The following is a 26,622-nucleotide window of genomic DNA, read 5'->3' on the forward strand; positions in this document are numbered from 1 at the left end:
TCCCACTGAAGTCCAGCCTTGGGACCCTAGCCTGCTCTGGCTGCAGAGATGCGACACCTGGTTGGTTCTGCGCTGCTGAACGAATTCAGTAACAATTCCCAACCCCCCTTTTGTTTTGTATTTTCATAATGGGATATAGCAGATTTGCAATGTTGTTTTCCTTTCCGGTGAACTCGTATTTGCTTCCCTTATGCAGAGACGTTTCTGTATTTTTTGTGTGGATTGCTACCAAGCTTACATATTCTTCTTCGTGTATTACAGTGTGTTGAGTCAAGTTCTAGGTGATAAAAGCAGGTCCTTATTCGCTAATCATTTTCTGTACTTAAGGGTAGGTATGCCGATTTCAAACTCCAGGTTGATGCCTCTCCCGCTGACTTTCCCCTTTGGTAGCCATAAGTTTGCTTTCTCAATCTGTGACTGTGTTTCTGTTAGGGAAGTTTGTTGTTTTGTATTAAGATGTAGATTGGACCTATAAGTGATATCATATGCTATTCCGCTTTCTCTGACATTTGTCACCCACTATAATTCTACCTAGGTCCATGCGAGTTCTGCAAATGGACTCATTTCCTTCATTTCATGGCTCAGTAATATTCCATGCTTCATAGGTACTGCAAGTTCTGTATCCATTGTTCCTTTCTAGGACAATTAGTTTGCTTGCGAGTCTATGCTCTTGAAAAGAGGGGTGCACTCAATGTTGGGGTGCATGTGTCCTTCGATTACTGGGTTTCCCAGGGTATATGCCCCAGAGTGGCATTTCTGGATCCTCTGTAGCTCTAGATTTTAGATGTTTAGGAAGCTCCAAACGGTTCTCCATAGTGGCTGTTACCAGTTTACCTTCCCACCACCAGCTGGGCAGGGTTAGCTCTTTTACCACGCCTCCTCCAGCATTTCTTTTTCTTAGACTTGGTGATGATGGTCATTCTGAACGGTGAGAGGTGACACCTCTCTGTCGAGCTGATTTGCATGACCGGAATATTTGATTGCCAAAAAGGGCCTTCGGTGTTTTCCACGATATATCCCGGAAAAACCCGAACGCCCCTTTGTTCCAACCGAGTCACTGGTGCTATTAAGCAGCTTTTTACGTGCTTTAATGTGCCAGTAAAACCTACCTGTTGTAATGCCTTTGTTGCAATTCCGCCTTGTTTTCACGTCTTTTTCGATCACCTACCCCAAGGTATTGAGCGAGGTCAGGTGTCCTTTACAGCACAGCAGGTCTTTTAATTGGCAGTGCCCCTGAGCACCGGTTTTCAGGTTGTTGTTACGGGAAGTGGCCACAAGGCGGCAGGCTTTCCTTCAGCCCCACTCGTGTACCAGGGGCAACCAGGGCCTTTGGGGAAGTCCTCTTCCTGCTTGGAAATGAGATGGCCTGTACCTGTGCAAACACCCTAGGGCTTGTGTCTGAGTCCTCCCCCCCTTAACCTTCAGGCAGCGGACAAATTCCAAGCTGTGCAAAACGGGATATGAGGGTGTTGTCTTCCCCCGGTGGGGAGACCTTAAGGAAAGAGGTTACAGGTGGGAATCACACCATCGGGAAATGTGGAGGTGAGGTGATGTTTCAAATGTCTTCCCGCCCAGAGGTTCTACCATCCTCTGGGTGTCCCAGGCATGTTAACTTGTAGGTTGGGTCCCCTTACCCTGGAGATTTCAGCACCTGCAGTTTGGATCAGGCAGTACATTTCCCATGGGGGCTGCATTAACTGGCCCATCCTCACCAGGACCCTCACTCCCACTGAAGTCCACCCTTGGGACCCTAGCCTGCTCTGGCTGCAGAGATGCGACACCTGGTTGGTTCTGCGCCGCTGAACGAATTCAGTAACAATTCCCAACCCCCTTTTGTTTTGTATTTTCATAATGGGATATAGCAGATTTGCAATGTTGTTTTCCTTTCCGGTGAACTCGTATTTGCTTCCCTTACGCAGAGACGTTTCTGTATTTTATGTGTGGATTGCTACCAAGCTTACATATTCTTCTTCGTGTATTACAGTGTGTTGAGTCAAGTTCTAGGTGCTAAAAGCAGGTCCTTATTCGCTAATCATTTTCTGTACTTAAGGGTAGGTATGCCGATTTCAAACTCCAGGTTGATGCCTCTCCCGCTGACTTTCCCCTTTGGTAGCCATAAGTTTGCTTTCTCAATCTGTGACTGTGTTTCTGTTAGGGAAGTTTGTTGTTTTGTATTAAGATGTAGATTGGACCTATAAGTGATATCATACGATATTCCGCTTTCTCTGACTTTTGTCACCCAGTATGATTCTACCTAGGTCCATGCGAGTTCTGCAAATGGACTCATTTCCTTCATTTCATGGCTCAGTAATATTCCATGCTTCATAGGTACTGCAAGTTCTGTATCCATTGTTCCTTTCTAGGACAATTAGTTTGCTTGCGAGTCTATGCTCTTGAAAAGAGGGGTGCACTCAATGTTGGGGTGCATGTGTCCTTCGATTACTGGGTTTCCCAGGGTATATGCCCCAGAGTGGCATTTCTGGATCCTCTGTAGCTCTAGATTTTAGATGTTTAGTAAGCTCCAAACGGTTCTCCATAGTGGCTGTTACCAGTTTACCTTCCCACCACCAGCTGGGCAGGGTTAGCTCTTTTACCACGCCTCCTCCAGCATTTCTTTTTCTTAGACTTGGTGATGATGGTCATTCTGAACGGTGAGAGGTGACACCTCTCTGTCGAGCTGATTTGCATGACCGGAATATTTGATTGCCAAAAAGGGCCTTCGGTGTTTTCCACGATATATCCCGGAAAAACCCGAACGCCCCTTTGTTCCAACCGAGTCACTGGTGCTATTAAGCAGCTTTTTACGTGCTTTACTGTGCCAGTAAAACCTACCTGTTGTAATGCCTTTGTTGCAATTCCGCCTTGTTTTCACGTCTTTTTCGATCACCTACCCCAAGGTATTGAGCGAGGTCAGGTGTCCTTTACAGCACAGCAGGTCTTTTAATTGGCAGTGCCCCTGAGCACCGGTTTTCAGGTTGTTGTTATGGGAAGCGGCCACAAGGCGGCAGGCTTTCCTTCAGCCCCACTCATGTACCAGGGGCAACCAGGGCCTTTGGGGAAGTCCTCTTCCTGCTTGGAAATGAGATGGCCTGTACCTGTGCAAACACCCTAGGGCTTGTGTCTGAGTCCTCCCCCCACGTTAACCTTCAGGCAGCGGACAAATTCCAAGCTGTGCAAAACGGGATATGAGGGTGTTGTCTTCCCCTGGTGGGGAGACCTTAAGGAAAGAGGTTACAGGTGGGAATCACACCATCGGGAAATATGGAGGTGAGGTGATGTTTCAAATGTCTTCCCGCCCAGAGGTTCTACCATCCTCTGGGTGTCCCAGGCATGTTTACTTGTAGGTTGGGTCCCCTTACCCTGGAGATTTCAGCACCTGCAGTTTGGATCAGGCAGTACATTTCCCATGGGGGCTGCATTAACTGGCCCATCCTCACCAGGACCCTCACTCCCACTGAAGTCCACCCTTGGGACCCTAGCCTGCTGTGGCTGCAGGGATGCGACACCTGGTTGGTTCTGCACCGCTGAACGAATTCAGCAACAATTCCCAACCCCCTTTTGTTTTGTATTTTCATAATGGGATATAGCAGATTTGCAATGTTGTTTTCCTTTCCGGTGAACTCGTATTTGCTTCCCTTACGCAGAGACGTTTCTGTATTTTTTGTGTGGATTGCTACCAAGCTTACATATTCTTCTCCGTGTATTACAGTGTGTTGAGTCAAGTTCTAGGTGCTAAAAGCAGGTCCTTATTCGCTAATCATTTTCTGTACTTAAGGGTAGGTATGCCAATTTCAAACTCCAGGTTGATGCCTCTCCCGCTGACTTTCCCCTTTGGTAGCCATAAGTTTGCTTTCTCAATCTGTGACTGTGTTTCTGTTAGGGAAGTTTGTTGTTTTGTATTAAGATGTAGATTGGACCTATAAGTGATATCATATGATATTCCGCTTTCTCTGACATTTGTCACCCAGTATGATTCTACCTAGGTCCATGCGAGTTCTGCAAATGGACTCATTTCCTTCATTTCATGGCTCAGTAATATTCCATGCTTCATAGGTACTGCAAGTTCTGTATCCATTGTTCCTTTCTAGGACAATTAGTTTGCTTGCAAGTCTATGCTCTTGAAAAGAGGGGTGCACTCAATGTTGGGGTGCATGTGTCCTTCGATTACTGGGTTTCCCAGGATATATGCCCCAGAGTGGCATTTCTGGATCCTCTGTAGCTCTAGATTTTAGATGTTTAGGAAGCTCCAAACGGTTCTCCATAGTGGCTGTTACCAGTTTACCTTCCCACCACCAGCTGGGCAGGTTAGCTCTTTTACCACGCCTCCTCCAGCATTTCTTTTTTCTTAGACTTGGTGATGATGGTCATTCTGAATGGTGAGAGGTGACACCTCTCTGTCGAGCTGATTTGCATTAGCGGAATATTTGATTGCCAAAAAGGGCCTTTGGTGTTTTCCACGATATATCCCGGAAAAACCCGAACGCCCCTTTGTTCCAACCGAGTCACTGGTGCTATTAAGCAGCTTTTTACGTGCTTTAATGTGCCAGTAAAACCTACCTGTTGTAATGCCTTTGTTGCAATTCTGCCTTGTTTTCACGTCTTTTTCGATCACCTACCCCAAGGTACTGAGCGAGGTCAGGTGTCCTTTACAGCACAGCAGGTCTTTTAATTGGCAGTGCCCCTGAGCACCGGTTTTCAGGTTGTTGTTACGGGAAGCGGCCACAAGGCGGCAGGCTTTCCTTCAGCCCCACTTGTGTACCAGGGGCAACCAGGGCCTTTGGGGAAGTCCTCTTCCTGCTTGGAAATGAGATGGCCTGTACCTGTGCAAACAACCTAGGGCTTGTGTCTGAGTCCTCCCCCCCCTTAACCTTCAGGCAGCGGACAAATTCCAAGCTGTGCAAAACGGGATACGAGGGTCTTGTCTTCCCCCGGTGGGGAGACCTTAAGGAAAGAGGTTACAGGTGGGAATCACACCATCGGGAAATATGGAGGTGAGGTGATGTTTCAAATGTCTTCCCGCCCAGAGGTTCTACCATCCTCTGGGTGTCCCAGGCATGTTTACTTGTAGGTTGGGTCCCCTTACCCTGGAGATTTCAGCACCTGCAGTTTGGATCAGGCAGTACATTTCCCATGGGGGCTGCCTTAACTGGCCCATCCTCACCAGGACCCTCACTCCCACTGAAGTCCACCCTTGGGACCCTACCCTGCTCTGGCTGCAGGGATGCGACACCTGGTTGGTTCTGCGCCGCTGAACGAATTCAGCAACAATTCCCAACCCCCTTTTGTTTTGTATTTTCATAATGGGATATAGCAGATTTGCAATGTTGTTTTCCTTTCCGGTGAACTCGTATTTGCTTCCCTTACGCAGAGACGTTTCTGTATTTTATGTGTGGATTGCTACCAAGCTTACATATTCTTCTTCGTGTATTACAGTGTGTTGAGTCAAGTTCTAGGTGCTAAAAGCAGGTCCTTATTCGCTAATCATTTTCTGTACTTAAGGGTAGGTATGCCGATTTCAAACTCCAGGTTGATGCCTCTCCCGCTGACTTTCCCCTTTGGTAGCCATAAGTTTGCTTTCTCAATCTGTGACTGTGTTTCTGTTAGGGAAGTTTGTTGTTTTGTATTAAGATGTAGATTGGACCTATAAGTGATATCATACGATATTCCGCTTTCTCTGACTTTTGTCACCCAGTATGATTCTACCTAGGTCCATGCGAGTTCTGCAAATGGACTCATTTCCTTCATTTCATGGCTCAGTAATATTCCATGCTTCATAGGTACTGCAAGTTCTGTATCCATTGTTCCTTTCTAGGACAATTAGTTTGCTTGCGAGTCTATGCTCTTGAAAAGAGGGGTGCACTCAATGTTGGGGTGCATGTGTCCTTCGATTACTGGGTTTCCCAGGGTATATGCCCCAGAGTGGCATTTCTGGATCCTCTGTAGCTCTAGATTTTAGATGTTTAGTAAGCTCCAAACGGTTCTCCATAGTGGCTGTTACCAGTTTACCTTCCCACCACCAGCTGGGCAGGGTTAGCTCTTTTACCACGCCTCCTCCAGCATTTCTTTTTCTTAGACTTGGTGATGATGGTCATTCTGAACGGTGAGAGGTGACACCTCTCTGTCGAGCTGATTTGCATGACCGGAATATTTGATTGCCAAAAAGGGCCTTCGGTGTTTTCCACGATATATCCCGGAAAAACCCGAACGCCCCTTTGTTCCAACCGAGTCACTGGTGCTATTAAGCAGCTTTTTACGTGCTTTACTGTGCCAGTAAAACCTACCTGTTGTAATGCCTTTGTTGCAATTCCGCCTTGTTTTCACGTCTTTTTCGATCACCTACCCCAAGGTATTGAGCGAGGTCAGGTGTCCTTTACAGCACAGCAGGTCTTTTAATTGGCAGTGCCCCTGAGCACCGGTTTTCAGGTTGTTGTTATGGGAAGCGGCCACAAGGCGGCAGGCTTTCCTTCAGCCCCACTCATGTACCAGGGGCAACCAGGGCCTTTGGGGAAGTCCTCTTCCTGCTTGGAAATGAGATGGCCTGTACCTGTGCAAACACCCTAGGGCTTGTGTCTGAGTCCTCCCCCCACGTTAACCTTCAGGCAGCGGACAAATTCCAAGCTGTGCAAAACGGGATATGAGGGTGTTGTCTTCCCCTGGTGGGGAGACCTTAAGGAAAGAGGTTACAGGTGGGAATCACACCATCGGGAAATATGGAGGTGAGGTGATGTTTCAAATGTCTTCCCGCCCAGAGGTTCTACCATCCTCTGGGTGTCCCAGGCATGTTTACTTGTAGGTTGGGTCCCCTTACCCTGGAGATTTCAGCACCTGCAGTTTGGATCAGGCAGTACATTTCCCATGGGGGCTGCATTAACTGGCCCATCCTCACCAGGACCCTCACTCCCACTGAAGTCCACCCTTGGGACCCTAGCCTGCTGTGGCTGCAGGGATGCGACACCTGGTTGGTTCTGCACCGCTGAACGAATTCAGCAACAATTCCCAACCCCCTTTTGTTTTGTATTTTCATAATGGGATATAGCAGATTTGCAATGTTGTTTTCCTTTCCGGTGAACTCGTATTTGCTTCCCTTACGCAGAGACGTTTCTGTATTTTTTGTGTGGATTGCTACCAAGCTTACATATTCTTCTTCGTGTATTACAGTGTGTTGAGTCAAGTTCTAGGTGCTAAAAGCAGGTCCTTATTCGCTAATCATTTTCTGTACTTAAGGGTAGGTATGCCAATTTCAAACTCCAGGTTGATGCCTCTCCCGCTGACTTTCCCCTTTGGTAGCCATAAGTTTGCTTTCTCAATCTGTGACTGTGTTTCTGTTAGGGAAGTTTGTTGTTTTGTATTAAGATGTAGATTGGACCTATAAGTGATATCATATGATATTCCGCTTTCTCTGACATTTGTCACCCAGTATGATTCTACCTAGGTCCATGCGAGTTCTGCAAATGGACTCATTTCCTTCATTTCATGGCTCAGTAATATTCCATGCTTCATAGGTACTGCAAGTTCTGTATCCATTGTTCCTTTCTAGGACAATTAGTTTGCTTGCAAGTCTATGCTCTTGAAAAGAGGGGTGCACTCAATGTTGGGGTGCATGTGTCCTTCGATTACTGGGTTTCCCAGGATATATGCCCCAGAGTGGCATTTCTGGATCCTCTGTAGCTCTAGATTTTAGATGTTTAGGAAGCTCCAAACGGTTCTCCATAGTGGCTGTTACCAGTTTACCTTCCCACCACCAGCTGGGCAGGTTAGCTCTTTTACCACGCCTCCTCCAGCATTTCTTTTTTCTTAGACTTGGTGATGATGGTCATTCTGAATGGTGAGAGGTGACACCTCTCTGTCGAGCTGATTTGCATTAGCGGAATATTTGATTGCCAAAAAGGGCCTTTGGTGTTTTCCACGATATATCCCGGAAAAACCCGAACGCCCCTTTGTTCCAACCGAGTCACTGGTGCTATTAAGCAGCTTTTTACGTGCTTTAATGTGCCAGTAAAACCTACCTGTTGTAATGCCTTTGTTGCAATTCTGCCTTGTTTTCACGTCTTTTTCGATCACCTACCCCAAGGTACTGAGCGAGGTCAGGTGTCCTTTACAGCACAGCAGGTCTTTTAATTGGCAGTGCCCCTGAGCACCGGTTTTCAGGTTGTTGTTACGGGAAGCGGCCACAAGGCGGCAGGCTTTCCTTCAGCCCCACTTGTGTACCAGGGGCAACCAGGGCCTTTGGGGAAGTCCTCTTCCTGCTTGGAAATGAGATGGCCTGTACCTGTGCAAACAACCTAGGGCTTGTGTCTGAGTCCTCCCCCCCCTTAACCTTCAGGCAGCGGACAAATTCCAAGCTGTGCAAAACGGGATACGAGGGTCTTGTCTTCCCCCGGTGGGGAGACCTTAAGGAAAGAGGTTACAGGTGGGAATCACACCATCGGGAAATATGGAGGTGAGGTGATGTTTCAAATGTCTTCCCGCCCAGAGGTTCTACCATCCTCTGGGTGTCCCAGGCATGTTTACTTGTAGGTTGGGTCCCCTTACCCTGGAGATTTCAGCACCTGCAGTTTGGATCAGGCAGTACATTTCCCATGGGGGCTGCATTAACTGGCCCATCCTCACCAGGACCCTCACTCCCACTGAAGTCCACCCTTGGGACCCTAGCCTGCTCTGGCTGCAGGGATGCGACACCTGGTTGGTTCTGCACCGCTGAACGAATTCAGCAACAATTCCCAACCCCCTTTTGTTTTGTATTTTCATAATGGGATATAGCAGATTTGCAATGTTGTTTTCCTTTCTGGTGAACTCGTATTTGCTTCCCTTACGCAGAGACGTTTCTGTATTTTTTGTGTGGATTGCTACCAAGCTTACATATTCTTCTTCGTGTATTACAGTGTGTTGAGTCAAGTTCTAGGTGCTAAAAGCAGGTCCTTATTCGCTAATCATTTTCTGTACTTAAGGGTAGGTATGCCAATTTCAAACTCCAGGTTGATGCCTCTCCCGCTGACTTTCCCCTTTGGTAGCCATAAGTTTGCTTTCTCAATCTGTGACTGTGTTTCTGTTAGGGAAGTTTGTTGTTTTGTATTAAGATGTAGATTGGACCTATAAGTGATATCATATGATATTCCGCTTTCTCTGACATTTGTCACCCAGGATGATTCTACCTAGGTCCATGCGAGTTCTGCAAATGGACTCATTTCCTTCATTTCATGGCTCAGTAATATTCCATGCTTCATAGGTACTGCAAGTTCTGTATCCATTGTTCCTTTCTAGGACAATTAGTTTGCTTGCAAGTCTATGCTCTTGAAAAGAGGGGTGCACTGAATGTTGGGGTGCATGTGTCCTTCGATTACTGGGTTTCCCAGGATATATGCCCCAGAGTGGCATTTCTGGATCCTCTGTAGCTCTAGATTTTAGATGTTTAGGAAGCTCCAAACGGTTCTCCATAGTGGCTGTTACCAGTTTACCTTCCCACCACCAGCTGGGCAGGTTAGCTCTTTTACCACGCCTCCTCCAGCATTTCTTTTTTCTTAGACTTGGTGATGATGGTCATTCTGAAAGGTGAGAGGTGACACCTCTCTGTCGAGCTGATTTGCATTAGCGGAATATTTGATTGCCAAAAAGGGCCTTTGGTGTTTTCCACGATATATCCCGGAAAAACCCGAACGCCCCTTTGTTCCAACCGAGTCACTGGTGCTATTAAGCAGCTTTTTACGTGCTTTAATGTGCCAGTAAAACCTACCTGTTGTAATGCCTTTGTTGCAATTCTGCCTTGTTTTCACGTCTTTTTCGATCACCTACCCCAAGGTACTGAGCGAGGTCAGGTGTCCTTTACAGCACAGCAGGTCTTTTAATTGGCAGTGCCCCTGAGCACCGGTTTTCAGGTTGTTGTTACGGGAAGCGGCCACAAGGCGGCAGGCTTTCCTTCAGCCCCACTTGTGTACCAGGGGCAACCAGGGCCTTTGGGGAAGTCCTCTTCCTGCTTGGAAATGAGATGGCCTGTACCTGTGCAAACACCCTAGGGCTTGTGTCTGAGTCCTCCCCCCCCTTAACCTTCAGGCAGCGGACAAATTCCAAGCTGTGCAAAACGGGATATGAGGGTCTTGTCTTCCCCCGGTGGGGAGACCTTAAGGAAAGAGGTTACAGGTGGGAATCACACCATCGGGAAATATGGAGGTGAGGTGATGTTTCAAATGTCTTCCCGCCCAGAGGTTCTACCATCCTCTGGGTGTCCCAGGCATGTTTACTTGTAGGTTGGGTCCCCTTACCCTGGAGATTTCAGCACCTGCAGTTTGGATCAGGCAGTACATTTCCCATGGGGGCTGCATTAACTGGCCCATCCTCACCAGGACCCTCACTCCCACTGAAGTCCACCCTTGGGACCCTAGCCTGCTCTGGCTGCAGAGATGCGACACCTGGTTGGTTCTGCGCCGCTGAACGAATTCAGTAACAATTCCCAACCCCCTTTTGTTTTGTATTTTCATAATGGGATATAGCAGATTTGCAATGTTGTTTTCCTTTCCGGTGAACTCGTATTTGCTTCCCTTACGCAGAGACGTTTCTGTATTTTTTGTGTCGATTGCTACCAAGCTTACATATTCTTCTTCGTGTATTACAGTGTGTTGAGTCAAGTTCTAGGTGCTAAAAGCAGGTCCTTATTCGCTAATCATTTTCTGTACTTAAGGGTAGGTATGCCAATTTCAAACTCCAGGTTGATGCCTCTCCCGCTGACTTTCCCCTTTGGTAGCCATAAGTTTGCTTTCTCAATCTGTGACTGTGTTTCTGTTAGGGAAGTTTGTTGTTTTGTATTAAGATGTAGATTGGACCTATAAGTGATATCATATGATATTCCGCTTTCTCTGACATTTGTCACCCAGTATGATTCTACCGAGGTACATGCGAGTTCTGCAAATGGACTCATTTCCTTCATTTCATGGCTCAGTAATATTCCATGCTTCATAGGTACTGCAAGTTCTGTATCCATTGTTCCATTCTAGGACAATTAGTTTGCTTGCGAGTCTATGCACTTGAAAAGAGGGGTGCACTCAATGTTGGGGTGCATGTGTCCTTCGATTACTGGGTTTCCCAGGGTATATGCCCCAGAGTGGCATTTCTGGATCCTCTGTAGCTCTAGATTTTAGATGTTTAGGAAGCTCCATACGGTTCTCCATAGTGGCTGTTACCAGTTTACCTTCCCACCACCAGCTGGGCAGGGTTAGCTCTTTTACCACGCCTCCTCCAGCATTTCTTTTTCTTAGACTTGGTGATGATGGTCATTCTGAACGGTGAGAGGTGACACCTCTCTGTCGAGCTGATTTGCATTAGCGGAATATTTGATTGCCAAAAAGGGCCTTCGGTGTTTTCCACGATATAGCCCGGAAAAACCCGAACGCCCCTTTGTTCCAACCGAGTCACTGGTGCTATTAAGCAGCTTTTTACGTGCTTTACTGTGCCAGTAAAACCTACCTGTTGTAATGCCTTTGTTGCAATTCCGCCTTGTTTTCACGTCTTTTTCGATCACCTACCCCAAGGTATTGAGCGAGGTCAGGTGTCCTTTACAGCACAGCAGGTCTTTTAATTGGCAGTGCCCCTGAGCACCGGTTTTCAGGTTGTTGTTACGGGAAGCGGCCACAAGGCGGCAGGCTTTCCTTCAGCCCCACTCGTGTACCAGGGGCAACCAGGGCCTTTGGGGAAGTCCTCTTCCTGCTTGGAAATGAGATGGCCTGTACCTGTGCAAACACCCTAGGGCTTGTGTCTGAGTCCTCCCCCCCCCTTAACCTTCAGGCAGCGGACAAATTCCAAGCTGTGCAAAACGGGATATGAGGGTGTTGTCTTCCCCTGGTGGGGAGACCTTAAGGAAAGAGGTTACAGGTGGGAATCACACCATCGGGAAATATGGAGGTGAGGTGATGTTTCAAATGTCTTCCCGCCCAGAGGTTCTACCATCCTCTGCGTGTCCCAGGCATGTTTACTTGTAGGTTGGGTCCCCTTACCCTGGAGATTTCAGCACCTGCAGTTTGGATCAGGCAGTACATTTCCCATGGGGGCTGCATTAACTGGCCCATCCTCACCAGGACCCTCACTCCCACTGAAGTCCACCCTTGGGACCCTACCCTGCTCTGGCTGCAGGGATGCGACACCTGGTTGGTTCTGCGCCGCTGAACGAATTCAGCAACAATTCCCAACCCCCTTTTGTTTTGTATTTTCATAATGGGATATAGCAGATTTGCAATGTTGTTTTCCTTTCCGGTGAACTCGTATTTGCTTCCCTTACGCAGAGACGTTTCTGTATTTTATGTGTGGATTGCTACCAAGCTTACATATTCTTCTTCGTGTATTACAGTGTGTTGAGTCAAGTTCTAGGTGCTAAAAGCAGGTCCTTATTCGCTAATCATTTTCTGTACTTAAGGGTAGGTATGCCGATTTCAAACTCCAGGTTGATGCCTCTCCCGCTGACTTTCCCCTTTGGTAGCCATAAGTTTGCTTTCTCAATCTGTGACTGTGTTTCTGTTAGGGAAGTTTGTTGTTTTGTATTAAGATGTAGATTGGACCTATAAGTGATATCATACGATATTCCGCTTTCTCTGACTTTTGTCACCCAGTATGATTCTACCTAGGTCCATGCGAGTTCTGCAAATGGACTCATTTCCTTCATTTCATGGCTCAGTAATATTCCATGCTTCATAGGTACTGCAAGTTCTGTATCCATTGTTCCTTTCTAGGACAATTAGTTTGCTTGCGAGTCTATGCTCTTGAAAAGAGGGGTGCACTCAATGTTGGGGTGCATGTGTCCTTCGATTACTGGGTTTCCCAGGGTATATGCCCCAGAGTGGCATTTCTGGATCCTCTGTAGCTCTAGATTTTAGATGTTTAGTAAGCTCCAAACGGTTCTCCATAGTGGCTGTTACCAGTTTACCTTCCCACCACCAGCTGGGCAGGGTTAGCTCTTTTACCACGCCTCCTCCAGCATTTCTTTTTCTTAGACTTGGTGATGATGGTCATTCTGAACGGTGAGAGGTGACACCTCTCTGTCGAGCTGATTTGCATGACCGGAATATTTGATTGCCAAAAAGGGCCTTTGGTGTTTTCCACGATATATCCCGGAAAAACCCGAACGCCCCTTTGTTCCAACCGAGTCACTGGTGCTATTAAGCAGCTTTTTACGTGCTTTACTGTGCCAGTAAAACCTACCTGTTGTAATGCCTTTGTTGCAATTCCGCCTTGTTTTCACGTCTTTTTCGATCACCTACCCCAAGGTATTGAGCGAGGTCAGGTGTCCTTTACAGCACAGCAGGTCTTTTAATTGGCAGTGCCCCTGAGCACCGGTTTTCAGGTTGTTGTTATGGGAAGCGGCCACAAGGCGGCAGGCTTTCCTTCAGCCCCACTCATGTACCAGGGGCAACCAGGGCCTTTGGGGAAGTCCTCTTCCTGCTTGGAAATGAGATGGCCTGTACCTGTGCAAACACCCTAGGGCTTGTGTCTGAGTCCTCCCCCCACGTTAACCTTCAGGCAGCGGACAAATTCCAAGCTGTGCAAAACGGGATATGAGGGTGTTGTCTTCCCCTGGTGGGGAGACCTTAAGGAAAGAGGTTACAGGTGGGAATCACACCATCGGGAAATATGGAGGTGAGGTGATGTTTCAAATGTCTTCCCGCCCAGAGGTTCTACCATCCTCTGGGTGTCCCAGGCATGTTTACTTGTAGGTTGGGTCCCCTTACCCTGGAGATTTCAGCACCTGCAGTTTGGATCAGGCAGTACATTTCCCATGGGGGCTGCATTAACTGGCCCATCCTCACCAGGACCCTCACTCCCACTGAAGTCCACCCTTGGGACCCTAGCCTGCTCTGGCTGCAGGGATGCGACACCTGGTTGGTTCTGCACCGCTGAACGAATTCAGCAACAATTCCCAACCCCCTTTTGTTTTGTATTTTCATAATGGGATACAGCAGATTTGCAATGTTGTTTTCCTTTCCGGTGAACTCGTATTTGCTTCCCTTACGCAGAGACGTTTCTGTATTTTTTGTGTGGATTGCTACCAAGCTTACATATTCTTCTTCGTGTATTACAGTGTGTTGAGTCAAGTTCTAGGTGCTAAAAGCAGGTCCTTATTCGCTAATCATTTTCTGTACTTAAGGGTAGGTATGCCAATTTCAAACTCCAGGTTGATGCCTCTCCCGCTGACTTTCCCCTTTGGTAGCCATAAGTTTGCTTTCTCAATCTGTGACTGTGTTTCTGTTAGGGAAGTTTGTTGTTTTGTATTAAGATGTAGATTGGACCTATAAGTGATATCATATGATATTCCGCTTTCTCTGACATTTGTCACCCAGGATGATTCTACCTAGGTCCATGCGAGTTCTGCAAATGGACTCATTTCCTTCATTTCATGGCTCAGTAATATTCCATGCTTCATAGGTACTGCAAGTTCTGTATCCATTGTTCCTTTCTAGGACAATTAGTTTGCTTGCAAGTCTATGCTCTTGAAAAGAGGGGTGCACTCAATGTTGGGGTGCATGTGTCCTTCGATTACTGGGTTTCCCAGGATATATGCCCCAGAGTGGCATTTCTGGATCCTCTGTAGCTCTAGATTTTAGATGTTTAGGAAGCTCCAAACGGTTCTCCATAGTGGCTGTTACCAGTTTACCTTCCCACCACCAGCTGGGCAGGTTAGCTCTTTTACCACGCCTCCTCCAGCATTTCTTTTTTCTTAGACTTGGTGATGATGGTCATTCTGAAAGGTGAGAGGTGACACCTCTCTGTCGAGCTGATTTGCATTAGCGGAATATTTGATTGCCAAAAAGGGCCTTTGGTGTTTTCCACGATATATCCCGGAAAAACCCGAACGCCCCTTTGTTCCAACCGAGTCACTGGTGCTATTAAGCAGCTTTTTACGTGCTTTAATGTGCCAGTAAAACCTACCTGTTGTAATGCCTTTGTTGCAATTCTGCCTTGTTTTCACGTCTTTTTCGATCACCTACCCCAAGGTACTGAGCGAGGTCAGGTGTCCTTTACAGCACAGCAGGTCTTTTAATTGGCAGTGCCCCTGAGCACCGGTTTTCAGGTTGTTGTTACGGGAAGCGGCCACAAGGCGGCAGGCTTTCCTTCAGCCCCACTTGTGTACCAGGGGCAACCAGGGCCTTTGGGGAAGTCCTCTTCCTGCTTGGAAATGAGATGGCCTGTACCTGTGCAAACACCCTAGGGCTTGTGTCTGAGTCCTCCCCCCCCTTAACCTTCAGGCAGCGGACAAATTCCAAGCTGTGCAAAACGGGATATGAGGGTCTTGTCTTCCCCCGGTGGGGAGACCTTAAGGAAAGAGGTTACAGGTGGGAATCACACCATCGGGAAATATGGAGGTGAGGTGATGTTTCAAATGTCTTCCCGCCCAGAGGTTCTACCATCCTCTGGGTGTCCCAGGCATGTTTACTTGTAGGTTGGGTCCCCTTACCCTGGAGATTTCAGCACCTGCAGTTTGGATCAGGCAGTACATTTCCCATGGGGGCTGCATTAACTGGCCCATCCTCACCAGGACCCTCACTCCCACTGAAGTCCACCCTTGGGACCCTAGCCTGCTCTGGCTGCAGAGATGCGACACCTGGTTGGTTCTGCGCCGCTGAACGAATTCAGTAACAATTCCCAACCCCCTTTTGTTTTGTATTTTCATAATGGGATATAGCAGATTTGCAATGTTGTTTTCCTTTCCGGTGAACTCGTATTTGCTTCCCTTACGCAGAGACGTTTCTGTATTTTTTGTGTCGATTGCTACCAAGCTTACATATTCTTCTTCGTGTATTACAGTGTGTTGAGTCAAGTTCTAGGTGCTAAAAGCAGGTCCTTATTCGCTAATCATTTTCTGTACTTAAGGGTAGGTATGCCAATTTCAAACTCCAGGTTGATGCCTCTCCCGCTGACTTTCCCCTTTGGTAGCCATAAGTTTGCTTTCTCAATCTGTGACTGTGTTTCTGTTAGGGAAGTTTGTTGTTTTGTATTAAGATGTAGATTGGACCTATAAGTGATATCATATGATATTCCGCTTTCTCTGACATTTGTCACCCAGTATGATTCTACCGAGGTACATGCGAATTCTGCAAATGGACTCATTTCCTTCATTTCATGGCTCAGTAATATTCCATGCTTCATAGGTACTGCAAGTTCTGTATCCATTGTTCCATTCTAGGACAATTAGTTTGCTTGCGAGTCTATGCACTTGAAAAGAGGGGTGCACTCAATGTTGGGGTGCATGTGTCCTTCGATTACTGGGTTTCCCAGGGTATATGCCCCAGAGTGGCATTTCTGGATCCTCTGTAGCTCTAGATTTTAGATGTTTAGGAAGCTCCATACGGTTCTCCATAGTGGCTGTTACCAGTTTACCTTCCCACCACCAGCTGGGCAGGGTTAGCTCTTTTACCACGCCTCCTCCAGCATTTCTTTTTCTTAGACTTGGTGATGATGGTCATTCTGAACGGTGAGAGGTGACACCTCTCTGTCGAGCTGATTTGCATTAGCGGAATATTTGATTGCCAAAAAGGGCCTTCGGTGTTTTCCACGATATAGCCCGGAAAAACCCGAACGCCCCTTTGTTCCAACCGAGTCACTGGTGCTATTAAGCAGCTTTTTACGTGCTTTACTGTGCCAGTAAAACCTACCTGTTGTAATGCCTTTGTTGCAATTCCGCCTTGTTTTCACGTCTTTTTCGATCACCTACCCCAAGGTATTGAGCGAGGTCAGGTGTCCTTTACAGCACAGCAGGTCTTTTAATTGGCAGTGCCCCTGAGCACCGGTTTTCAGGTTGTTGTTACGGGAAGCGGCCACAAGGCGGCAGGCTTTCCTTCAGCCCCACTCGTGTACCAGGGGCAACCAGGGCCTTTGGGGAAGTCCTCTTCCTGCTTGGAAATGAGATGGCCTGTACCTGTGCAAACACCCTAGGGCTTGTGTCTGAGTCCTCCCCCCCCCTTAACCTTCAGGCAGCGGACAAATTCCAAGCTGTGCAAAACGGGATATGAGGGTGTTGTCTTCCCCTGGTGGGGAGACCTTAAGGAAAGAGGTTACAGGTGGGAATCACACCATCGGGAAATATGGAGGTGAGGTGATGTTTCAAATGTCTTCCCGCCCAGAGGTTCTACCATCCTCTGGGTGTCCCAGGCATGTTTACTTGTAGGTTGGGTCCCCTTACCCTGGAGATTTCAGCACCTGCAGTTTGGATCAGGCAGTACATTTCCCATGGGGGCTGCATTAACTGGCCCATCCTCACCAGGACCCTCACTCCCACTGAAGTCCACCCTTGGGACCCTACCCTGCTCTGGCTGCAGGGATGCGACACCTGGTTGGTTCTGCGCCGCTGAACGAATTCAGCAACAATTCCCAACCCCCTTTTGTTTTGTATTTTCATAATGGGATATAGCAGATTTGCAATGTTGTTTTCCTTTCCGGTGAACTCGTATTTGCTTCCCTTACGCAGAGACGTTTCTGTATTTTATGTGTGGATTGCTACCAAGCTTACATATTCTTCTTCGTGTATTACAGTGTGTTGAGTCAAGTTCTAGGTGCTAAAAGCAGGTCCTTATTCGCTAATCATTTTCTGTACTTAAGGGTAGGTATGCCGATTTCAAACTCCAGGTTGATGCCTCTCCCGCTGACTTTCCCCTTTGGTAGCCATAAGTTTGCTTTCTCAATCTGTGACTGTGTTTCTGTTAGGGAAGTTTGTTGTTTTGTATTAAGATGTAGATTGGACCTATAAGTGATATCATACGATATTCCGCTTTCTCTGACTTTTGTCACCCAGTATGATTCTACCTAGGTCCATGCGAGTTCTGCAAATGGACTCATTTCCTTCATTTCATGGCTCAGTAATATTCCATGCTTCATAGGTACTGCAAGTTCTGTATCCATTGTTCCTTTCTAGGACAATTAGTTTGCTTGCGAGTCTATGCTCTTGAAAAGAGGGGTGCACTCAATGTTGGGGTGCATGTGTCCTTCGATTACTGGGTTTCCCAGGGTATATGCCCCAGAGTGGCATTTCTGGATCCTCTGTAGCTCTAGATTTTAGATGTTTAGGAAGCTCCAAACGGTTCTCCATAGTGGCTGTTACCAGTTTACCTTCCCACCACCAGCTGGGCAGGGTTAGCTCTTTTACCACGCCTCCTCCAGCATTTCTTTTTCTTAGACTTGGTGATGATGGTCATTCTGAACGGTGAGAGGTGACACCTCTCTGTCGAGCTGATTTGCATGACCGGAATATTTGATTGCGAAAAAGGGCCTTCGGTGTTTTCCACGATATATCCCGGAAAAACCCGAACGCCCCTTTGTTCCAACCGAGTCACTGGTGCTATTAAGCAGCTTTTTACGTGCTTTACTGTGCCAGTAAAACCTACCTGTTGTAATGCCTTTGTTGCAATTCCGCCTTGTTTTCACGTCTTTTTCGATCACCTACCCCAAGGTATTGAGCGAGGTCAGGTGTCCTTTACAGCACAGCAGGTCTTTTAATTGGCAGTGCCCCTGAGCACCGGTTTTCAGGTTGTTGTTATGGGAAGCGGCCACAAGGCGGCAGGCTTTCCTTCAGCCCCACTCATGTACCAGGGGCAACCAGGGCCTTTGGGGAAGTCCTCTTCCTGCTTGGAAATGAGATGGCCTGTACCTGTGCAAACACCCTAGGGCTTGTGTCTGAGTCCTCCCCCCACGTTAACCTTCAGGCAGCGGACAAATTCCAAGCTGTGCAAAACGGGATATGAGGGTGTTGTCTTCCCCTGGTGGGGAGACCTTAAGGAAAGAGGTTACAGGTGGGAATCACACCATCGGGAAATATGGAGGTGAGGTGATGTTTCAAATGTCTTCCCGCCCAGAGGTTCTACCATCCTCTGGGTGTCCCAGGCATGTTTACTTGTAGGTTGGGTCCCCTTACCCTGGAGATTTCAGCACCTGCAGTTTGGATCAGGCAGTACATTTCCCATGGGGGCTGCATTAACTGGCCCATCCTCACCAGGACCCTCACTCCCACTGAAGTCCACCCTTGGGACCCTAGCCTGCTCTGGCTGCAGGGATGCGACACCTGGTTGGTTCTGCACCGCTGAACGAATTCAGCAACAATTCCCAACCCCCTTTTGTTTTGTATTTTCATAATGGGATACAGCAGATTTGCAATGTTGTTTTCCTTTCCGGTGAACTCGTATTTGCTTCCCTTACGCAGAGACGTTTCTGTATTTTTTGTGTGGATTGCTACCAAGCTTACATATTCTTCTTCGTGTATTACAGTGTGTTGAGTCAAGTTCTAGGTGCTAAAAGCAGGTCCTTATTCGCTAATCATTTTCTGTACTTAAGGGTAGGTATGCCAATTTCAAACTCCAGGTTGATGCCTCTCCCGCTGACTTTCCCCTTTGGTAGCCATAAGTTTGCTTTCTCAATCTGTGACTGTGTTTCTGTTAGGGAAGTTTGTTGTTTTGTATTAAGATGTAGATTGGACCTATAAGTGATATCATATGATATTCCGCTTTCTCTGACATTTGTCACCCAGGATGATTCTACCTAGGTCCATGCGAGTTCTGCAAATGGACTCATTTCCTTCATTTCATGGCTCAGTAATATTCCATGCTTCATAGGTACTGCAAGTTCTGTATCCATTGTTCCTTTCTAGGACAATTAGTTTGCTTGCAAGTCTATGCTCTTGAAAAGAGGGGTGCACTCAATGTTGGGGTGCATGTGTCCTTCGATTACTGGGTTTCCCAGGATATATGCCCCAGAGTGGCATTTCTGGATCCTCTGTAGCTCTAGATTTTAGATGTTTAGGAAGCTCCAAACGGTTCTCCATAGTGGCTGTTACCAGTTTACCTTCCCACCACCAGCTGGGCAGGTTAGCTCTTTTACCACGCCTCCTCCAGCATTTCTTTTTTCTTAGACTTGGTGATGATGGTCATTCTGAAAGGTGAGAGGTGACACCTCTCTGTCGAGCTGATTTGCATTAGCGGAATATTTGATTGCCAAAAAGGGCCTTTGGTGTTTTCCACGATATATCCCGGAAAAACCCGAACGCCCCTTTGTTCCAACCGAGTCACTGGTGCTATTAAGCAGCTTTTTACGTGCTTTAATGTGCCAGTAAAACCTACCTGTTGTAATGCCTTTGTTGCAATTCTGCCTTGTTTTCACGTCTTTTTCGATCACCTACCCCAAGGTACTGAGCGAGGTCAGGTGTCCTTTACAGCACAGCAGGTCTTTTAATTGGCAGTGCCCCTGAGCACCGGTTTTCAGGTTGTTGTTACGGGAAGCGGCCACAAGGCGGCAGGCTTTCCTTCAGCCCCACTTGTGTACCAGGGGCAACCAGGGCCTTTGGGGAAGTCCTCTTCCTGCTTGGAAATGAGATGGCCTGTACCTGTGCAAACACCCTAGGGCTTGTGTCTGAGTCCTCCCCCCCCTTAACCTTCAGGCAGCGGACAAATTCCAAGCTGTGCAAAACGGGATATGAGGGTCTTGTCTTCCCCCGGTGGGGAGACCTTAAGGAAAGAGGTTACAGGTGGGAATCACACCATCGGGAAATATGGAGGTGAGGTGATGTTTCAAATGTCTTCCCGCCCAGAGGTTCTACCATCCTCTGGGTGTCCCAGGCATGTTTACTTGTAGGTTGGGTCCCCTTACCCTGGAGATTTCAGCACCTGCAGTTTGGATCAGGCAGTACATTTCCCATGGGGGCTGCATTAACTGGCCCATCCTCACCAGGACCCTCACTCCCACTGAAGTCCACCCTTGGGACCCTAGCCTGCTCTGGCTGCAGAGATGCGACACCTGGTTGGTTCTGCGCCGCTGAACGAATTCAGTAACAATTCCCAACCCCCTTTTGTTTTGTATTTTCATAATGGGATATAGCAGATTTGCAATGTTGTTTTCCTTTCCGGTGAACTCGTATTTGCTTCCCTTACGCAGAGACGTTTCTGTATTTTTTGTGTCGATTGCTACCAAGCTTACATATTCTTCTTCGTGTATTACAGTGTGTTGAGTCAAGTTCTAGGTGCTAAAAGCAGGTCCTTATTCGCTAATCATTTTCTGTACTTAAGGGTAGGTATGCCAATTTCAAACTCCAGGTTGATGCCTCTCCCGCTGACTTTCCCCTTTGGTAGCCATAAGTTTGCTTTCTCAATCTGTGACTGTGTTTCTGTTAGGGAAGTTTGTTGTTTTGTATTAAGATGTAGATTGGACCTATAAGTGATATCATATGATATTCCGCTTTCTCTGACATTTGTCACCCAGTATGATTCTACCGAGGTACATGCGAATTCTGCAAATGGACTCATTTCCTTCATTTCATGGCTCAGTAATATTCCATGCTTCATAGGTACTGCAAGTTCTGTATCCATTGTTCCATTCTAGGACAATTAGTTTGCTTGCGAGTCTATGCACTTGAAAAGAGGGGTGCACTCAATGTTGGGGTGCATGTGTCCTTCGATTACTGGGTTTCCCAGGGTATATGCCCCAGAGTGGCATTTCTGGATCCTCTGTAGCTCTAGATTTTAGATGTTTAGGAAGCTCCATACGGTTCTCCATAGTGGCTGTTACCAGTTTACCTTCCCACCACCAGCTGGGCAGGGTTAGCTCTTTTACCATGCCTCCTCCAGCATTTCTTTTTCTTAGACTTGGTGATGATGGTCATTCTGAACGGTGAGAGGTGACACCTCTCTGTCGAGCTGATTTGCATTAGCGGAATATTTGATTGCCAAAAAGGGCCTTCGGTGTTTTCCACGATATAGCCCGGAAAAACCCGAACGCCCCTTTGTTCCAACCGAGTCACTGGTGCTATTAAGCAGCTTTTTACGTGCTTTACTGTGCCAGTAAAACCTACCTGTTGTAATGCCTTTGTTGCAATTCCGCCTTGTTTTCACGTCTTTTTCGATCACCTACCCCAAGGTATTGAGCGAGGTCAGGTGTCCTTTACAGCACAGCAGGTCTTTTAATTGGCAGTGCCCCTGAGCACCGGTTTTCAGGTTGTTGTTACGGGAAGCGGCCACAAGGCGGCAGGCTTTCCTTCAGCCCCACTCGTGTACCAGGGGCAACCAGGGCCTTTGGGGAAGTCCTCTTCCTGCTTGGAAATGAGATGGCCTGTACCTGTGCAAACACCCTAGGGCTTGTGTCTGAGTCCTCCCCCCCCCTTAACCTTCAGGCAGCGGACAAATTCCAAGCTGTGCAAAACGGGATATGAGGGTGTTGTCTTCCCCTGGTGGGGAGACCTTAAGGAAAGAGGTTACAGGTGGGAATCACACCATCGGGAAATATGGAGGTGAGGTGATGTTTCAAATGTCTTCCCGCCCAGAGGTTCTACCATCCTCTGGGTGTCCCAGGCATGTTTACTTGTAGGTTGGGTCCCCTTACCCTGGAGATTTCAGCACCTGCAGTTTGGATCAGGCAGTACATTTCCCATGGGGGCTGCATTAACTGGCCCATCCTCACCAGGACCCTCACTCCCACTGAAGTCCACCCTTGGGACCCTACCCTGCTCTGGCTGCAGGGATGCGACACCTGGTTGGTTCTGCGCCGCTGAACGAATTCAGCAACAATTCCCAACCCCCTTTTGTTTTGTATTTTCATAATGGGATATAGCAGATTTGCAATGTTGTTTTCCTTTCCGGTGAACTCGTATTTGCTTCCCTTACGCAGAGACGTTTCTGTATTTTATGTGTGGATTGCTACCAAGCTTACATATTCTTCTTCGTGTATTACAGTGTGTTGAGTCAAGTTCTAGGTGCTAAAAGCAGGTCCTTATTCGCTAATCATTTTCTGTACTTAAGGGTAGGTATGCCGATTTCAAACTCCAGGTTGATGCCTCTCCCGCTGACTTTCCCCTTTGGTAGCCATAAGTTTGCTTTCTCAATCTGTGACTGTGTTTCTGTTAGGGAAGTTTGTTGTTTTGTATTAAGATGTAGATTGGACCTATAAGTGATATCATACGATATTCCGCTTTCTCTGACTTTTGTCACCCAGTATGATTCTACCTAGGTCCATGCGAGTTCTGCAAATGGACTCATTTCCTTCATTTCATGGCTCAGTAATATTCCATGCTTCATAGGTACTGCAAGTTCTGTATCCATTGTTCCTTTCTAGGACAATTAGTTTGCTTGCGAGTCTATGCTCTTGAAAAGAGGGGTGCACTCAATGTTGGGGTGCATGTGTCCTTCGATTACTGGGTTTCCCAGGGTATATGCCCCAGAGTGGCATTTCTGGATCCTCTGTAGCTCTAGATTTTAGATGTTTAGGAAGCTCCAAACGGTTCTCCATAGTGGCTGTTACCAGTTTACCTTCCCACCACCAGCTGGGCAGGGTTAGCTCTTTTACCACGCCTCCTCCAGCATTTCTTTTTCTTAGACTTGGTGATGATGGTCATTCTGAACGGTGAGAGGTGACACCTCTCTGTCGAGCTGATTTGCATGACCGGAATATTTGATTGCCAAAAAGGGCCTTCGGTGTTTTCCACGATATATCCCGGAAAAACCCGAACGCCCCTTTGTTCCAACCGAGTCACTGGTGCTATTAAGCAGCTTTTTACGTGCTTTACTGTGCCAGTAAAACCTACCTGTTGTAATGCCTTTGTTGCAATTCCGCCTTGTTTTCACGTCTTTTTCGATCACCTACCCCAAGGTATTGAGCGAGGTCAGGTGTCCTTTACAGCACAGCAGGTCTTTTAATTGGCAGTGCCCCTGAGCACCGGTTTTCAGGTTGTTGTTATGGGAAGCGGCCACAAGGCGGCAGGCTTTCCTTCAGCCCCTCTCATGTACCAGGGGCAACCAGGGCCTTTGGGGAAGTCCTCTTCCTGCTTGGAAATGAGATGGCCTGTACCTGTGCAAACACCCTAGGGCTTGTGTCTGAGTCCTCCCCCCACGTTAACCTTCAGGCAGCGGACAAATTCCAAGCTGTGCAAAACGGGATATGAGGGTGTTGTCTTCCCCTGGTGGGGAGACCTTAAGGAAAGAGGTTACAGGTGGGAATCACACCATCGGGAAATATGGAGGTGAGGTGATGTTTCAAATGTCTTCCCGCCCAGAGGTTCTACCATCCTCTGGGTGTCCCAGGCATGTTTACTTGTAGGTTGGGTCCCCTTACCCTGGAGATTTCAGCACCTGCAGTTTGGATCAGGCAGTACATTTCCCATGGGGGCTGCATTAACTGGCCCATCCTCACCAGGACCCTCACTCCCACTGAAGTCCACCCTTGGGACCCTAGCCTGCTGTGGCTGCAGGGATGCGACACCTGGTTGGTTCTGCACCGCTGAACGAATTCAGCAACAATTCCCAACCCCCTTTTGTTTTGTATTTTCATAATGGGATATAGCAGATTTGCAATGTTGTTTTCCTTTCCGGTGAACTCGTATTTGCTTCCCTTACGCAGAGACGTTTCTGTATTTTTTGTGTGGATTGCTACCAAGCTTACATATTCTTCTTCGTGTATTACAGTGTGTTGAGTCAAGTTCTAGGTGCTAAAAGCAGGTCCTTATTCGCTAATCATTTTCTGTACTTAAGGGTAGGTATGCCAATTTCAAACTCCAGGTTGATGCCTCTCCCGCTGACTTTCCCCTTTGGTAGCCATAAGTTTGCTTTCTCAATCTGTGACTGTGTTTCTGTTAGGGAAGTTTGTTGTTTTGTATTAAGATGTAGATTGGACCTATAAGTGATATCATATGATATTCCGCTTTCTCTGACATTTGTCACCCAGGATGATTCTACCTAGGTCCATGCGAGTTCTGCAAATGGACTCATTTCCTTCATTTCATGGCTCAGTAATATTCCATGCTTCATAGGTACTGTAAGTTCTGTATCCATTGTTCCTTTCTAGGACAATTAGTTTGCTTGCAAGTCTATGCTCTTGAAAAGAGGGGTGCACTCAATGTTGGGGTGCATGTGTCCTTCGATTACTGGGTTTCCCAGGATATATGCCCCAGAGTGGCATTTCTGGATCCTCTGTAGCTCTAGATTTTAGATGTTTAGGAAGCTCCAAACGGTTCTCCATAGTGGCTGTTACCAGTTTACCTTCCCACCACCAGCTGGGCAGGTTAGCTCTTTTACCACGCCTCCTCCAGCATTTCTTTTTTCTTAGACTTGGTGATGATGGTCATTCTGAATGGTGAGAGGTGACACCTCTCTGTCGAGCTGATTTGCATTAGCGGAATATTTGATTGCCAAAAAGGGCCTTTGGTGTTTTCCACGATATATCCCGGAAAAACCCGAACGCCCCTTTGTTCCAACCGAGTCACTGGTGCTATTAAGCAGCTTTTTACGTGCTTTAATGTACCAGTAAAACCTACCTGTTGTAATGCCTTTGTTGCAATTCTGCCTTGTTTTCACGTCTTTTTCGATCACCTACCCCAAGGTACTGAGCGAGGTCAGGTGTCCTTTACAGCACAGCAGGTCTTTTAATTGGCAGTGCCCCTGAGCACCGGTTTTCAGGTTGTTGTTACGGGAAGCGGCCACAAGGCGGCAGGCTTTCCTTCAGCCCCACTTGTGTACCAGGGGCAACCAGGGCCTTTGGGGAAGTCCTCTTCCTGCTTGGAAATGAGATGGCCTGTACCTGTGCAAACAACCTAGGGCTTGTGTCTGAGTCCTCCCCCCCCTTAACCTTCAGGCAGCGGACAAATTCCAAGCTGTGCAAAACGGGATATGAGGGTCTTGTCTTCCCCCGGTGGGGAGACCTTAAGGAAAGAGGTTACAGGTGGGAATCACACCATCGGGAAATATGGAGGTGAGGTGATGTTTCAAATGTCTTCCCGCCCAGAGGTTCTACCATCCTCTGGGTGTCCCAGGCATGTTTACTTGTAGGTTGGGTCCCCTTACCCTGGAGATTTCAGCACCTGCAGTTTGGATCAGGTAGTACATTTCCCATGGGGGCTGCATTAACTGGCCCATCCTCACCAGGACCCTCACTCCCACTGAAGTCCACCCTTGGGACCCTAGCCTGCTCTGGCTGCAGGGATGCGACACCTGGTTGGTTCTGCACCGCTGAACGAATTCAGCAACAATTCCCAACCCCCTTTTGTTTTGTATTTTCATAATGGGATATAGCAGATTTGCAATGTTGTTTTCCTTTCTGGTGAACTCGTATTTGCTTCCCTTACGCAGAGACGTTTCTGTATTTTTTGTGTGGATTGCAACCAAGCTTACATATTCTTCTTCGTGTATTACAGTGTGTTGAGTCAAGTTCTAGGTGCTAAAAGCAGGTCCTTATTCGCTAATCATTTTCTGTACTTAAGGGTAGGTATGCCAATTTCAAACTCCAGGTTGATGCCTCTCCCGCTGACTTTCCCCTTTGGTAGCCATAAGTTTGCTTTCTCAATCTGTGACTGTGTTTCTGTTAGGGAAGTTTGTTGTTTTGTATTAAGATGTAGATTGGACCTATAAGTGATATCATATGATATTCCGCTTTCTCTGACATTTGTCACCCAGTATGATTCTACCGAGGTACATGCGAGTTCTGCAAATGGACTCATTTCCTTCATTTCATGGCTCAGTAATATTCCATGCTTCATAGGTACTGCAAGTTCTGTATCCATTGTTCCTTTCTAGGACAATTAGTTTGCTTGCGAGTCTATGCTCTTGAAAAGAGGGGTGCACTCAATGTTGGGGTGCATGTGTCCTTCGATTACTGGGTTTCCCAGGGTATATGCCCCAGAGTGGCATT

Source organism: Mesoplodon bidens, assembly GCF_964165515.1.
Source record: "Mesoplodon bidens genome assembly, chromosome: 9".
Lineage (NCBI taxonomy): Eukaryota > Metazoa > Chordata > Mammalia > Artiodactyla > Ziphiidae > Mesoplodon > Mesoplodon bidens.